Consider the following 16,400-nt stretch of genomic DNA (forward strand, 5'->3'; position numbering starts at 1 on the left):
TAATATATTGTGCAGATCAGGGGTAACAGTTTTTGGGGGTGCAAGGGCACCCATTACTGCTAGAGTTAATGAAAGTTAGAAATTAACAAATGGTAGAATTTAGATAATATTTGGAGTATTGAAGGGAAGATGCCAGGCCAGTGAAAAATGCAGGCTAAGTCGTCGTCCCCCCCAGGCCAGGGCTTAACCTGGGATCGGAGTCTTTTAGAACGATGAAAACTCATGGAAGCAAGTCATTAACCCATCAATGGAAACCATCAGCCAGGCAGGAGGGTGTGCTGGTGAGGGGAGGAGGTTGCCAAGCTGTTGAGCGGTGTGATGTCACACAAGGATATTTTAAAAAACAGAAGTCTGGAGAAATGAGGGTAAATGGACAGAAAGGGAGGTGTTGTGTTTGGCAAGGTGTTCAGGAAACTAGAAGCAGGAAGTAAGGAGAACCATCTTGGTGCTGGCTGAAGGAGGCAGCACTAGGCAGCTTCCAAGAGATATTAATAATGACAATAATGATAATGATAATGATAATAATAATAATAATAAAAGTGATAAAACGTCAAACATTAAAAACTTCCCTAAACAGGGCTGCCTTCAGATGTCTTCTAAAAGTCAGATACTTGTTAATTTCCTTGACATTTGGTGGGAGGGCGTTCCACAGCGTGGGTGCCACTACCAAGAAGGTCCTCTGCCTGGTTCCCTGTAACCTCACCTCTCACAATGAGGAAACTGCCAGAAGGCCTTCGAAGCAGGACTTCAGTGTCCGGCTGAACGATGGAGGTGGAGACACTCATTCGGATTTACAGCGCCGAGGCTGTTTAGGGTTTTAAAGGTCGGCACCAACACTTTGAAATGTGCTCAGAAATGTAGATCTTTCAGGACTGATGTTATATGATGGGAGAGACTGGGGACAATGACTGACTGCTGCTTTGGACCCAAACTTGCTGAAGCTATAAGTGGGACAACATGGAATGTTCTGCACCCCCTTCACTGAGGGCTTTAAGTGTAAATATGTGTAAAAAAAACACCACCCACCACCCACTATATTTCTTAAATAAACTAGTCTCAAATGTGCCTTGATTTCCCCAATGGAAACACAACCCTGGGTGAGTACCTGGAACTCCCTGGAATGTAGAGATTGGGGGTGACATGCAACCTTTGTAACAATATTTTAAATATCTTTGCTTTATCTAAGTACCGGATTTTGTGTTGAGAGGACAGCTGCACTGTTATTTTGCTCAGGATCTGCAGCAGTGCCTGGGGCTTGCCAGGGGCATCAATCTCCCCTCCACCCAGAGCACCTGCTCAGCTTTGTGCACAAAACAGAAAGGTTGAAAAAGCACCGGTAGGGCAACCTGGCACATGCTACCAATGGTCAGGAAGCATCAGATGTTTTGGGCTCTGAGCAAGTGCTCCCAAAGAGAGGGGGACTGAATCAAGACTCTGGGACAGCGAGGTAGATGTGATGAAGTTGGGAAATATCCCTTCGATCTGGGGATGGATAGTGAAGGTATAGCTCAATACTGTAGAACTGCCATGGGGAAAGAAGCCTGAACCAACATCAGGGCTGCCAACATGAATAAAATATGGGGAGGGGCCAGATAAGCCCCACCCCGCATAATCGCTCACATGACACGGTGCATGCACACCATTTGGATGACAGTGCCCATCAACATTTGGGGGCCCCAGCTCCGTCAAATATTTTATTGGGGGACCGAAGACCCCTTCGCCCCTAGGAGTTGGCTCCTATGACCAACACTGAGCAGGGGTGAGGAACCTGTGGCCCTCCACATTGTTTGGACTACAACTCCCATCAGCCCTGGCCAGTGGCTGGGGATGATATGGGTAAAAGTATCAAGCATCAGGAGTGCAGCAGGTTGGATCAGGCCACTGTTGGGAGTCTATTCTCAACCCTCTGAACTAGACTTGCCTATGTTCTCTGTGCGCAGAATGTTTTGTTCTCCCTGTGATAAAACAATTGTGCATTTTTTTTCGTGAAACAGTTGTGCATTTTTGTGAAAACCCGTCTTCCTTCTGAAAAACTCTCCCCGACATGGTATTTACAAGTGATTTGATTAGTAAGACTCTAATGTGATCTGTTGCTAAAGGTTCATCTTTTTGAGTAGTTTAAATAACTCCCAGCAGCGTAACTAGGAAGCGAGGAGGAAAAGAGTGAAGTGGGAAAGGTAAAGGTAAAGGTAAAGGTAAAGGTACCCCTGCCCGTACGGGCCAGTCTTGACAGACTCTGGGGTTGTGCGCCCATCTCACTCAAGAGGCCGGGGGCCAGCGCTGTCCGGAGACACTTCCGGGTCACGTGGCCAGCGTGACAAAGCTGCATCTGGTGAGCCAGCGCAGCACACGGAAACGCCGTTTACCTTCCCGCCAGTAAGCGGTCCCTATTTATCTACTTGCACCCGGGGGTGCTTTCGAACTGCTAGGTTGGCAGGCGCTGGGACCGAGCAGCGGGAGCGCACCCCGCCACAGGGATTCGAACCGCCGACCTTTCGATCGGCAAGCCCTAGGCGCTGAGGCTTTTACCCACAGCGCCACCCGCGTCCCTGAAGTGGGAAAGCGGGAAGATTAATAAATGCTCCAGGCACAGCAAATGTTCACATGTAATCCACCTTCAAGTCTTGACACATTTTAAACTGTAAACTGTAGGGTTCAACTCTAAATTTTTGGCTTTAAATGTTCTGCTCCTGTGTAGATACCTGGCACCTGTCAACAGCATGGAGGTGACACAAAACAATTTATCTCGCCTGCTGGTATTGTTGCTACTTTTTTAATCATTATTATTTTTAATGTGCATTACAAGTTACCAAAGCAGTTGGAGAGAAAAGAGCTCGACTTTGAATTCAGAAGGATCAGGACTCATATTTTCTATGCATGACTGTTGTTAGGTGGACGTATACTCATAGCCCAAATTTGCACAAAGTTTGCATATGTTATTTTTTATGTGTCAGTTGGGATGAGGGAGAAAAATTGGTACAGTTTGCTATTTAATACCAATTTACCAGCCCTTCTTCAAGCAATATGCAATCCAAAGATGTCACAGCCTTTGGAAATCCATACCTTCCTATTTTGCAATGCAGTTCTCCTAAAATCTCTGCCCTTAATCTACACCACTGCAATAACTCCTTGGAGGACAAATTTTATAAATATGTGAGAGGTCATCCTTAAAGCTCTTCATAGTATCTCAGCTTTCTGATAGACCACCTATAGCAGTACCATATTGCCCACACAGTGAAATCCCAACTGGAGAATAATAAGCAGCAGGGTATCTAAAGTATAAAAGCAGTGCACAGATGCAGAATTTTCTTTCTTTCCAAAAGTAGCTCTTCATCCTGACCCCCACAGAAAATGATAGACCCTCTCAGGTCTCACCTGGGAGCTCCCCTCTCCTCTCCCAGTCTCTCACCCTAGGAGATCTTCACTTCCCTGCCTGTCATTTTGGGTCCTTCTGCCATCAATCTGTATTCATTGACTCCCAATGGCATGGTCCTGCAAAAGTAGGTTGCGGTATCCAGGAGCTGTGACTGGGGGTAGATCTATGCTTCTTTGAGCAGTGATCACATCAGCCGTATGCTATAGCCGGCCAGCATTGATCAATCAGAGTTTTCCTGGAGGAGTTAGGCTTGCATCAGGGACACATTTCCCCTCCATCAATTTCCCCAGGATATCACTGAAGTTAGTTCCCATGCTAGTGATCTCTCACTGACACCTGGCCTCAGAATGTTGGCAGCTTCCAACCAGGGAATTCTGCAAGAGGTTGCAGCGGGTGCTTGTGCTTGTGTTGATTGACAGGCAACGTTCTTCTCCAGTAAACTGCTTTCTAGGGTCCAATGGCAAATCGCCATTTGTAGGTACTGTGTGTGGCTTTTTTTAAACGAATCTTTAAAAACCAACACCGAGAAAACTGCCACTGCTTTTTAGTTTCAAAACTGCTCAGTCACCTTGGATAATTTCTGCGGTGACTTTACAACTGTTGCACAGATGCATTTATTTGGAAAGTAAGGACCAAACTTATATCCACCTTCCATGTAAACCTGATAGATATATTTCATTCGGAAAACAGCTGCCCCATTTTGTGAAGCTGCAGAAGACGTGGATAACCCTTCCCATACTGGCAAATGTTCCAGTCCCCTCCTCCTGCTGCTACTTTCTGAAACACCCATTGAGGCACTGAATTGATTTCAGTGAAATTTATCATCAAGTATTTATTTATATGCATTTCTCACCACCACCACCTTTACCATGTAGTCTTGAGGTGGGTTGCATGCAGCTTAAAGCAGCAAGTAATCTGTGTGGTGCATAGCAATGATAGACCATCAATTAGACTGTTTGAAGCTGTGAGAAAAACCAGAAGGAAGGCTGCAGAAGGAGTGATAAAGTGAACTCACCATACATCCCCAAAGGACTGGTTCTTGGCCCACAGACAAAACATTTGCAGTGATGGGGAAGACTAGAAACAGGAGAGGAATTAGACTCAGTTTGCATTTAAAGATGAACCTAGCTAATTTACAATTTCTGAAACAATCTAAGAACCAAAATACAACCATCCTTCAAAATTCACACTTTGCAGAATTTTGCAATGCAGGTCTCCAGCCAATGTGTACACAATTTGTATAAAAATGCACACGATGGGGAAACTGGGCATAAAAATGCAAACGTTAGGGAAAATGACATACAAAAATAAATTATATTAGGAAAAATTGTACGTATTGGGCAAAATTGTATACAAATGTGCATTTGCAGGGGAAAATTACATTAACATGCTGGTGAATTTTCGTGAAGACTTTTTTTTAAAAAAATTAAAAATTAAAAAAAAAATGCAAACTGATATGCAAATGTGAAGACCTGAACCTAAGGTTGGAAAAACAAGAAATTGAGAGAAACCATCATTTTCAGATTCATCCATCCTTAGCCCTAGCTTTAATGTGATGCTAAGTAATATTCCAGGATGCAGGTGGTGCTGTGGTCTAAACCACAGAGCCTAGGGCTTGCCGATCAGAAGGTCGGCGGTTCGAATCCCCACGATGGGGTGAGCTTCTGTTGCTCGGTCCCTGCTCCTGCCAACCTAGCAGGAAGGTAAATGGCATTTCCGTGCACTGCTCTGGTTCGCCAGAAGCGGCTTAGTCATGCTGGCCACATGACCCGGAGGCTGCACGCCGGCTCCCTCAGCCAGTAAAGTGAGATGAGCACCGCAACCCCAGAGTTGTCCATGACTGGACCTAACTTTCAAGGGTCCCTTTACCTTTACCTTTTAAGTAATATTCCAGGAGCATCCTTTTCAGTTTCAGTGTTCATCTGAAAGCACTGGCAAAGCCTGGGTGAAAAATTTAACCTTTGCTACATGATTAAACAGATTGTCCATCCTCTGCCTTGCTTTAGATATAAGATATGTATCTTCTATTCCTCTTTGACAGCCGCTATTGACACTTTCATTAAAATATAACCTCTGGCATCAATATAAAGTTGTTTTTACTAAATGACAAGCTGTAGTTAAATGTGTCCCATTTTAGACTACCTTTGATTCTTTTTTTTTTAAAAAAAATCCCTAATTATTCCTCAATCCCCTTAAAAAAAGAAAAGAACCTTGCTAGAATTTCTCATCCCTTCCCAGAATATCCTATGTGAATTCTAACAGGTACAATGAATGTGAATATTCAGTAGGGGAGAACCATCTCCAGAATGTTAAGTGACTTTCTAGGGTGGTACTAATTGTAGGAATGGGATGGTAGATATAACTGTGTGCATGGCCTGGAGCAAACACTGAAATGGTGGGACAGTCAAATGTACTTTGTATTCAGGTCCCTAGGAAATGGCTGGCTGCAGCTGGGGATTAGAGGCATGTGCATTTTTCCACTAAACAAGATCTTGACAACTGAATAGGACTGATAACCAACACCAGGAATGGCTCATTATCTAAGCTGCATAGCTTGTTGAAAACGGTACTTGATAGCATTTTCATACAAATGCCAGCACAAGATGAGACTTGACAGCACCCATCTAGTGCTGCAGTGATAAGTACAAGCCAAAGGTAAAGAGAATGTATTTGTTCTCATGATAATTGAAAGATGATTGCTTTAACGTAACAGAAGAATGATACAAAAATGGGTAGGATGTGGGAGAGTGGAAGCACTTCAAAGAGGACTGGTGTCAATGGGTGGCATCTTTGAATGGCATCCTTGAACACCTGCCAAGGCTCCAGCATGGCTCATCATGGGCAACTGCCCTGGGTCCGTTTTATAAACAAAATAAAACAGACGGAGGTCCTAGTGGCAGCAGGCAGCTTGTAGCCATCTTCTTTGCTTCTAACCATGTCCCAGATGTTGCATCATTTTGGAGCACTGGGAAGGGCAGGGGGATAGTCAGTGGTGCATGCCATGTTATTGTGGCAGTATTTTGTTCATTTGCAAGGCATTGCTAGAAACAAAGATGGTGGCTGCAGACCACTGGAGAGTCCAGCTGGTTAGAGCATTGTGCTGATAATGCCAAGGTTGCAGGTTTGATTTCCATACGTGACAGCTGCATTGCAGGGGGTTGGACTAGTTGACCTTTAGGGTTCCTTCCAGCTCTACAATTCTATGATAATAATAATGATGATGATGATGATGATGATAATAATAATAATAATAATAATTTATTTATACACCGCCATCTGGCTGGGTTTCCCCAGCTACTCTGGGCGGCTTCCAACAGAATATTAAAACACAATAATCTAAATACTTTAAAATATTAAAATACAATAGTCTATTAAACATTAAAAGCTTCCCTAAACAGGGCTGCCTTCAGATGTCTTCTAAAAGTCTGGTAGTTGTTTTTCTCTTTGACATCTGGTGGGAGGGCGTTCCACAGGGTGGCTGCCACTACTGAGAAGGCCCTCTGCCTGGTTTCCTGTAACTTGGCTTCTCACAGCGAGGGAACCGCCAGAAGGCCCTCGGTACTGGACCTCAGTGTCTGGGCAGAACGATGGGGGTGGAGACGCTCCTTCAGCCCCACCACAAGCTGTTGGGCCTACTCTGCGACCATGACTTCAAAGCAGGGAGACGAAGAGATAAATTCCACAATTCACCAAATCATCAACAACCAACAATTACAGTCGTACCTTGGTTCTCAAACGCCTTGGTACTCATACATTTTGGCTCCCGAAAACCGCAAACCCGGAAGTAAGTGTCCCGGTTTTTGAACGTTCTTTAGAAGCCAAACATCCAATGTGGCTTCCGTGGCTTCTGAGTGCAGGAAGCTCCTGCAGCTAATCAGAAGCCGTGCCTTGGTTTTCAAATGGTTCCGGAAGTCGAATGGACTCCTGGAATGGATTAAGTTCGACAACCAAGGTACCATTGTATGCAGTTGTCAATCTGAAATGTTAGGTAGGGGTATTTAAACATATTATTACAAACAACTAGCAACGATGAATAGAAAATGTAAAGTGCCACTAGAGCAAATATAAAATGTACTAGGAAGAAACAGGTGGCTTAAAAAAGAAGCAGAAACAAGGAATGGGGGTAGAGGCAGCAGAGATGTGAGAGTAGTGGGCACTCTAGCACAAGAGTGGGGAACCCCAGACCTGGGGTGGACAGGAAGTGCATCTCTCTTTGACTCTTGGTATTGTGGACAGTGGTTGGACAGTGTTCTCGAAGCTACAAACATGAGTCTGACCAAACTGCGAGAGGCAGTGGAAGACAGGAGTGCCTGGCATGCTCTGGTCCATGGGGTTACGAAAAGTCGGACACGACTAAACGACTAAACAACAACAATTGTGTCCAGCCATGCCTCTTACTATCTCTGATCTGAGTTCTCCTCTAGTGGCTTTACCTAGATGGAACATGTCAAACTGTAATAATTATAGCTGATTGCAACATTGCAGGGGCATCTCACTATAGCTAAATACTTCTGCACCTGCTAGAGACTGGGGGGGGGGAATGACTAAAAGATAAGTGGGCCGTTTTCTTCCTCTTCTTTTAGTTCTTCTGAAGAGCTTTCTCTGGATTTTGAGAACATTCTCCTTGCATAATTGAATGGCTCTCACTAGTACTTAAGCCCAGTCTTGTAAAGTTTCCCAGCTCACACTAGCAATTTGCCAAATGCCACAAATATCCGACGCTCTTGGTACCCGTAATGGTAACTGGGTTCCTCCCAAGCTGCTCAAATTTTGTACGTTAGTAAAAAGTGTGTGAGTGCATATGGGGGGGGGGCGGAGAGGAAGGAGTGAGTCTGTTTGTAATTCAGTGAGATAATTTTGACAGCAAAAGCAATCAGATGGTGATTGGGGCGATTAGCCCAGCTCTTTGCTGTCACATTGTATCACAATGTTGTGTGCTTCAGCGCAGTGTTTGCCATTTGTAGACCTGCCAACATCACAGAGCCTCAAAACGTGAGTACAATATTTCTGGGGATGTTGCCAAGGGGGAATTGCTTTCCCTGTTTGGTCCTTTCCCTACTTCCTGGATGGTGATCTCTGCTGGAGATCTGCCCATTTGGACTCCTGTCACATGCTCCTCCTTTCGCTCCACAGTGCCTGGGTGGGAAAGCAGGAACCTCTCCTGCTTGCAATTTGACAATTGTTGTTGTCTGCAACAGGAGAGCCTTACTAAATGGTGGGCAAACCAGAAATCTGTTAAAATGGCAAAGGGAGAGGTAAATATCTCATAGCATTTTAACGGCATTGTTGTAGTACCTCTACCAGCATTTGGGGTATGGAATCTACATCTAGGGCTACATCTAGTATTAACTGAAGGTTAGTTCCTGATTTCTTCATTCTTTAGCTGAGCCATAAAAATAGTGACTGTAGAATATGTGGACCTGAATGTGACTCCCAGCCTCTACAGCTGAACTATCACCAGGCCATGGCCCTCACTGGCCCTGCTCTGGCCAACAAATGGTTTGGCTTGGCTAGAATGTGTCCTTAATCTCTAAAAATGCCTCTTGCCTTCCTGGGTGGATGATAGAGAGGGGTGGGTAAGTGCATGTAGAAACCAGCCTACTGTACAAAGGCAAAATTGACATTTGTTTCTTCACTCACTTTTCTTTCTGGTCCCACCCACTGCTGGCATGTGGCCCCCAAAAGGTAGCCCAGAAAGGAACATGGTCCTTGGTATGAAAGAGGTACTCCGCCCTCTTAGTTGTAGGGCAACTAAGGTACAAGTGTTAAACCCATCAGGTAGAGCTGCAGGAGTGCTTTAAGAAAAAAATATGTAAATAGGTCCTTGGGACCCTGATCAGAATCACATTGTGACGGGCAGAGAGGGAACATTTCAACCTTTCCCTCTCATTCTAAGATTTTGATGAAAATTGCACCCAACTGCTATTCAGGGGATTCTCAGGACCACAGTTGGGGGAAAGAGTTAATTCCCTCCCAATCCTGACCCAGAGTTCTCTTTTTAGTCCTTTTTTAAGAAAGAGAGAGAGATTTGCGTAACATCAAGTGATGCAATATCTCAGGTAGAACTAGAAGTCATGTTGGACACCTCCACCTGACCAGCAACAAATATCAATCATGAGATGCCAGCACAGCCAAAGTATTCAAATTTTGAGTTTTTAAGCAAAATGTCACAATAAAAATGCAAAATGGGTATTTTCCATTCAAATTTGAATATTAAAAATTGATCACTATATATACATGTATGTACCTACATACATAAGTGTGTGTGTGTGTGTGTATTAAAGGAAGGACATTCAGTAACCAGTGGCACACAACTCTTTTCAGCAATTGAAATCATGTCCATGTTTAAAAGGCTGGATTTAAATTATGGAATCAATCTTTACAAAATGTTTCCTTTTTCTTTCAGTAATAGAGTAACTTTGAATGCATTAGCAATTCATCAAACTTGATATTCAAGGACAAAAGTACATGCTACAGAGGAATGGGACTTGTTTTTGGTGGAGTGCGGGATTAAAACCTGTTTAATTCCATGGAAACCACTGAATGGACTGTGGTGCGCAGAGCTGGTTGCTCAATCCATTTCAGACAGGCTCTGTCTGGAGTCCTCAGAAAGACTCATGTAATCCCTGAAGGCCTTGAAAGAGCTCCCTGGATTGTGCTGTGCTTCCTCTTATCTTTCTGAAGCCTCTGAGTTTAGCATGCTGATGCGGGGGCACACGGTGTGTGCTGATTGGTGCCTTCCCTGCATGGTCAATGCAACAGCATTGTTGGTGAAGAATGTGGTTCGTTATGGTGACAGTCGTCAGTGATGGTGTGGCTGTCATTGTTGCTACCTGAGCTTTAGTTACTGTTTTCTTTAACTGTTTTATCTTTCCTGTCAAGGGCGCATAAAATCCTAACAACATGACACGCTGGCATAGTAGATACTCCCCCCCCATCAACCTATAAAATAGAACTGCAAAATGACTCCATATTCCCCCCCCCATTTTATTATTTTTTTAAAATGTAAAATATATTTCATATATCCATTTAGACCAGGCATGGGCAAACTACGGCCCTCCAGATGTTTGGGACTACAATTCCCATCATCTCTAGCTAACAGGACCAGTGGTTAGGGATGGTGGGAATTGTAAGCCCAAACATCTGGCGGGCTGGAGTTTGCCTATGCCTGATTTAGACAAAGCTTTTTAAAACCCACACCACCATGCAGTTGCCCTCTGCATTGCAAAAGCTTGTGATGAGTCTTCAATATTGTCCTATTGAGCCAGAGCTATTCCTTTTAAAAGGGAAAGTGCCAAAGGATGAAAGACATCCAGTCTGATATCATTTCCCCACCTTATCTTTTTCTAAGGACCTGATGCAGTTCAGTTTCCCCTTCTGAATGAATGATCTAGTGTTCCTTCCTACCTCCTTAAAAAACAACTATACACCAAGGAAATGAAATCATTCAACTGCAATTTGACAGCGCTTATTAATGAGGGTAGTTAATTGCTGTTGAATATCGCCTGTTTATGCTCATCTGAATTCTAAGGTTATTTCCCCCTTCTTCTGTTCAAATCTTTCTTTTTGAGGTTTTCCTTCTGTAACTGTTCTTGTGGATCTGTTTACTGAGACAACAAGAAAAATGGTATTAAATGAGTACTGGGGTAATAATGTTTTCACAGCACTTTCTGAATTCTTGGTCATGATACCAGAGCCTGAGTTGAAAATTCATGCATTTTGAAAGAATGCATTTAGTACTTTCGGAATATTTTGGAAAGAACTACCTCGCTTTTGTAAATAGAAAGAATTAGGGGAAGAGTGTCTCAGCTAAATTCATTGGGCTCAGATCCAGAAATGAGATTCAGGGGCTCAGTAGCGCTTGTATCAAAGGAGAGGTGAACATTTGATGTCCTCAAATTTTTCATCTGCTCAGATTGAAATGTAAGCCAGAGAAACTTTGCACGCCTGCTCTTGTTAAAACTGAAGCACATAAAGGCTTACAAAAAGGGTGAGGAACTGATAGACTTCCAGATGTTGCTAGACCCCAACTCCCATCATCTTGAGACAGCATGACCAAAGGCCAGGGCTGATGGGATTTAGATTCCAGTAACATTTAGAGGGCTATAGGTTTCCTTATCCCTATGTTACGGCATCTCTCCAGAGTTTCCAACAGGCGTTTTCACCAGCTCTACCTGGAGATGCCAGTTATTGAATCAGGCACTCCTTGCAGGCAAAGCTTGTCATCTCAACTACTGGTAGTGGTGGAGAACTTGCTTCCTCTGTGGAGTCGCCTACCTGCTCCAAGGCTCACTAAAAGGGTGGCTTTCCCCCTACCTTCAGGTCCACAGGGATATCTCTTCAGTGCATCTCTTAGGTCAAAAGGATATGTTTCTCTGTTCAGTTGCATAAGAGGCTGCTTTGATGATCAGGGGAATAGTTCAGCTTGTTTCCAGTCCAATCCAACAGAAATAGGAGGACCCAATACAAAGCAAATAGGGAGTCCGTGGCCAATCTCCACACCATATATTGCAAGCAGTCATGTCTTCCCCCAAAGAATCCTGAGAACTGTGGTTGGTTAAGGATGCTGAGAGTTGTTCTGCTTCACAGCGCTACAATTCTCAGAATTCCCTAAGAAGATGAGCTGGTTGATAAACCACTCATGGTTCACCCATGAGCATAGCAGTCCCAAACATTGCTTCAGCAGCAGATGACTCTAACCTAGACTTGTGGTTTAGATAAGGCTGCAGTTCAGCACAGGTGGCTAGGTCTAGGGGAAGCCTTTCCCCTTATTTAACATTGTCTTCAATGGCATTGTGGTTATCTTGGGTCTATTGTGATTTCCAGGCTGGAGCTCTGGACTTGGAATATGATGGTCATGAGACCTCCTCAGGCTAGGGAGGTTTTTGTAAAATGGGTTTCTCTTTGGGGAGAGAGGGGGGTCATCCATGGTTGGTGCTAAGGTTAATTTCTCCCCCAGTCCCATTTTCTTCTCCACAGAGGCAGTGGTCTCATCCCCGAAATGGGGAATCCAACACCAGAGCCATTATAGTAGTGCAGAAAATTGCCTTTGTTACAGCCATGTAGATTTCTAGGCTGTCTGATTAGAGAGATGTCTGTGTGCATGAATAAATTTTATTTTTAAACATTATGTTGACAAGGACAAAATACCAGCCGCTGAAATTGCATTTGAGTAGCTCAGTGTGCCTGCTCACCATCATTATTCGTCAATGGTCTGTGGCATGCAGCTGTCGACCAACTTCATTATGACGCCAAAATTAGCGCTAAAAATCAACTTAGGAGGAACGAAGCACCAAAGTGTGAGAGTGTTTTGGAGACCGTGTTGGCAGTTGGTGACATAGTCTTGGAAAGGCTAAAGTGCAAGCTGTTCAACTGTAGGAAATGTGTTGAAAATGCAAACAGCTTATTCTGTGAGTAATTGTGTGCAAGTCAATGAAGGCATGCAAGAAAATCTGATTTCAGCAAAGAGAAATGCACAGGCATGATTATTCAGCAGGTGTTGGAGACTGGGAATGTGTGGAATTATTCCAATTTGGGAGGGGGCAGCCATATCTTTAAATTTGAGGTGGGTGAGATTTCCATTTCCCTCTGCTTCAAGTGGTGGCTTGGCCACTCTTAGCAGATGGACATGTTTCTGGGAGAGAATGCCCCTGGAAACCTAAGAGTATCAGAAGATTAATGGATTAGGCCAAAGATCAATGTAGCCCAACACCCTGTTTTCACAGTGGCCAGCCAGACGCCAATGGAAAAGCCTGCAGGGAGCATCTGAGCTCAACAGTGCTCTCCTCACTTGTGTTTCCTAGCAACTGGCATTCAGGAGCATACTGCCTCTGAAATTGGAGGTAGTACATGGCTATCATAGCCAGCAGCCACTTATAGCCTCACTATACATGTATTTGACTAATGAGGCTACGTCATGATTTCATGTTGTTTCCAGGGGCATTCTTGGGATGGATGGGAGAAAGATGGCTGCTACCACAGGAACCAGAGCAGTAGAACCCATCACCAGAGCCAGAGGGGCCCCATCTCCACAACCATGGCAGGCTCTGAGGTGTAGGGAGCAGGAAGCTGAGGCAGACAAGGACCCACAACCCAGCTCCCTAGTTGGCCAGGTGCGGCTCACTAGCTCTAGGAGGAGGTGTGTGATTCCTCAGCTGAAGTAGGCTTGGAACAGGTGAGGGTCACATGCCTCATGAAGCCCAGATGCTGTCATCAGCATGCAAAGTATGAAAGCAGAGCTGAGGTGCTGTGTCTGCTCAACTGCCCATGTTGATGGACCTCTGTTTGGATTCTTCAGAATCTCTGCAGGACTTTGGACACATGGATTGACCCCAGACTAGGAAGTTCACATACTGACTTGCCGCCAGATAGTCCAGGGGTTGAGGACACAGCTCTATGGAACTTGCGAAAACTGTTGGGCCAGATAATCTGCCCGATTACTACAGCCTCGGAAAATTAATAGAGAAGAGGCAAGGGATGGGTTACAGAGGATATAGACACTGTGCTAGCACTGAAAAAGTCTTACTGTACACCTATCCACACTTCTAATGTAATCTTTGAAAAACTAAAGAGTTTTGCTATGAGAAATGTTTAAAAATTGGAATGGCTAATTATGACTGAATTTGCCAGCACAAAGGGACGCGGGTGGCGCTGTGGGTTAAACCACAGAGCCTAGGGCTTGCCGATCAGAAGGTTGGTGGTTCGAATCCCCATGACGGGGTGAGCTCCCATTGCTCGGTCTCTGCTCCTGCCAACCGAGCAGTTCGAAAGCACAAAGTGCAATTAAATAAATAGGTACCACTCTGGCAGGAAGGTAAATGGCGTTTCCATGCACTGCTCTGGTTCGCCAGAAGTGGCTTAGTCATGCTGGCCACATGACCCGGAAGCTGTACGCCGGCTCCCTCGGCCAGTAAAGCAAGATGGGCACTGCAACCCCAGAGTCGTCCGCGACTGGACCTAACGGTCAGGGGTCCCTTTACCTTTACCTTTATCGCCATCACAAAGTATGATGATAGCCACTAACTAACAAGACATCTTGATAGAATGGGCACAAATTCATTGAGGAAGGGTCATAGCTCATTGGTAGCACATCTGCTTTGCATCCAAATGCTCCCAGGTTCTGTCCTCAGGTAGAACTGGATAACTACTGCCAATCAGTGTAGGAAATACTGAGCTAAGTGGACTAATGATCTCACTCAGTATAAGGCAGAATAATAGATAGATCTATTAATGTCCATTAGCATCCTTAGCTAAAGATGGGACCTCTGTGTTCCAATACAGGAGACATTTCAGGATCACATGCTTGGGACTAACAACAGAGGATGCTTATTATCATGATTGTGTCCTAACAGTGAGCTTTGAGACCAATATAGCCAAATGCTTGTAAACTGGATGGACCTTATTAAGCACACCAGCCTTTGGAGAGGAGGAAGAGAAGACAGACTGGCCAACAAATTAATTTTGAACAGCCATGCTCATTACCCTTGTAATGTTGAAAAGTTATTCAATTCTGGGTTTTAGTTACCAAAACTTTAGTCCCCTGTGAATAATTTCATGTCCAAGATAACAATGTTTGGTTATGGAACCAACATCCATACTTGCTTTTAAACCTGAGGGCAAAGATCACTTCAGCATTCATTATGGACAATTTACATCAATCAAGTCCAAGGCAAAATAAAAAATAAAATTCATCTGAATGGAATATGAAATTTGTTGCCTGGTCAATTGCATTTGACCTGCTAGTGGATCATTCCCATTCTGTTAAGCTAGAAATGCGAACATGGGATTGATATTGTTTAGAAATATGAAAATCAAAACTGTGTGTTAATGGGGAAAAACCTGTGTTTTCTGTTTTGGTTGCCGATATAAACAGTCTTTTTACAATGAGGAGGCATGCTCTCTCCATGACACAGATCAATAGAATATTATATGGGAGGAAATCCCCGACACTTCTTTCTTCTCCTTTGAATATTGGACAAAATCTAAAACTAATTCTGTGGTTTAATGAGGGTGCTCAGGCCAACCCATAAAAACCCAGGCATTATTGATTGCAAAGTACGGCTTATAGTCAAACAGAATGGGAAGATGTAGATTCACAGGAGTGTAGTCTTTCATTTATTGGTTCTCCTTTTTGAGTTTTGGATATTAGCAGAGATGTCAGTCAATTTGCCGGGCTTGGCTCCGAAAATGGAAACTTGGGGCAGGCTTGTTAAAGTCTGCCTTAGAGGCAGACTTAACAAGTCCGCAAACTCTCTCCTGTAGCTTGAGTTGAATTTGAGAAGGGGGAATTTTTTTTGCACCCACTGCTATTCCATGTTGCTCTGCCACCATGATACCCCCACTAAACCACCTCCACTGCCCTCATCAGCCATCCTGACCAGGTCACCAACACTTAAAAAAAGGATGGGGATCCTCAGGCCCAGAAGCCATATTCAGCCCTCCAGGATTCACTGTCTGGATCTCAAGACTGTCCCCAGGCCACACTTCTCACTAGTCCACCTTTCACTAACCTTGCATTATGCTCCAAATGCTTTCACCTGGCTGGAATGTGGTCTGAAATTCTAATTCGCCTATTGTTTGTCTGGACTGAGAATAGAGAGGGATGTGTGAGAGAAACCACCCTGCTCTATAAAGGTAGCATTTATCTTTGTTGTTCCGCCCACTTTTGTCTCTGGCTCCACACACCACTGGCATGCAGCCCATGGAAGGTTACCCAGAAAGCAATGTGGTCATGAATTTCAAAGGGTTCCAACTCCTGCTTCACATGGAAAGCTGGAAGATAGCCTAGTCTGTTCCAGCTTTAAAAGACATGTGTCTTTAAGATGGAGGAACATTCACTCAAGGCATCTTCCTTTCTCTATCTCACCTACATGGAAACATTTGTGTGAACAGCATTCCACATTTGAGGATAATATATGCTCACTTTTTGCACACTGTTTGGATCATTGCTCCTGTTTCCGAATCAGAAAGGCACGGTTTTCAGCAACAGAAAATCTGGCACTTAAAGGGAAAATATCCCTTTCTT

Source organism: Podarcis raffonei, chromosome 6 (assembly GCF_027172205.1).
Source record: "Podarcis raffonei isolate rPodRaf1 chromosome 6, rPodRaf1.pri, whole genome shotgun sequence".
NCBI classification, from domain to species: Eukaryota; Metazoa; Chordata; class Lepidosauria; order Squamata; family Lacertidae; genus Podarcis; species Podarcis raffonei.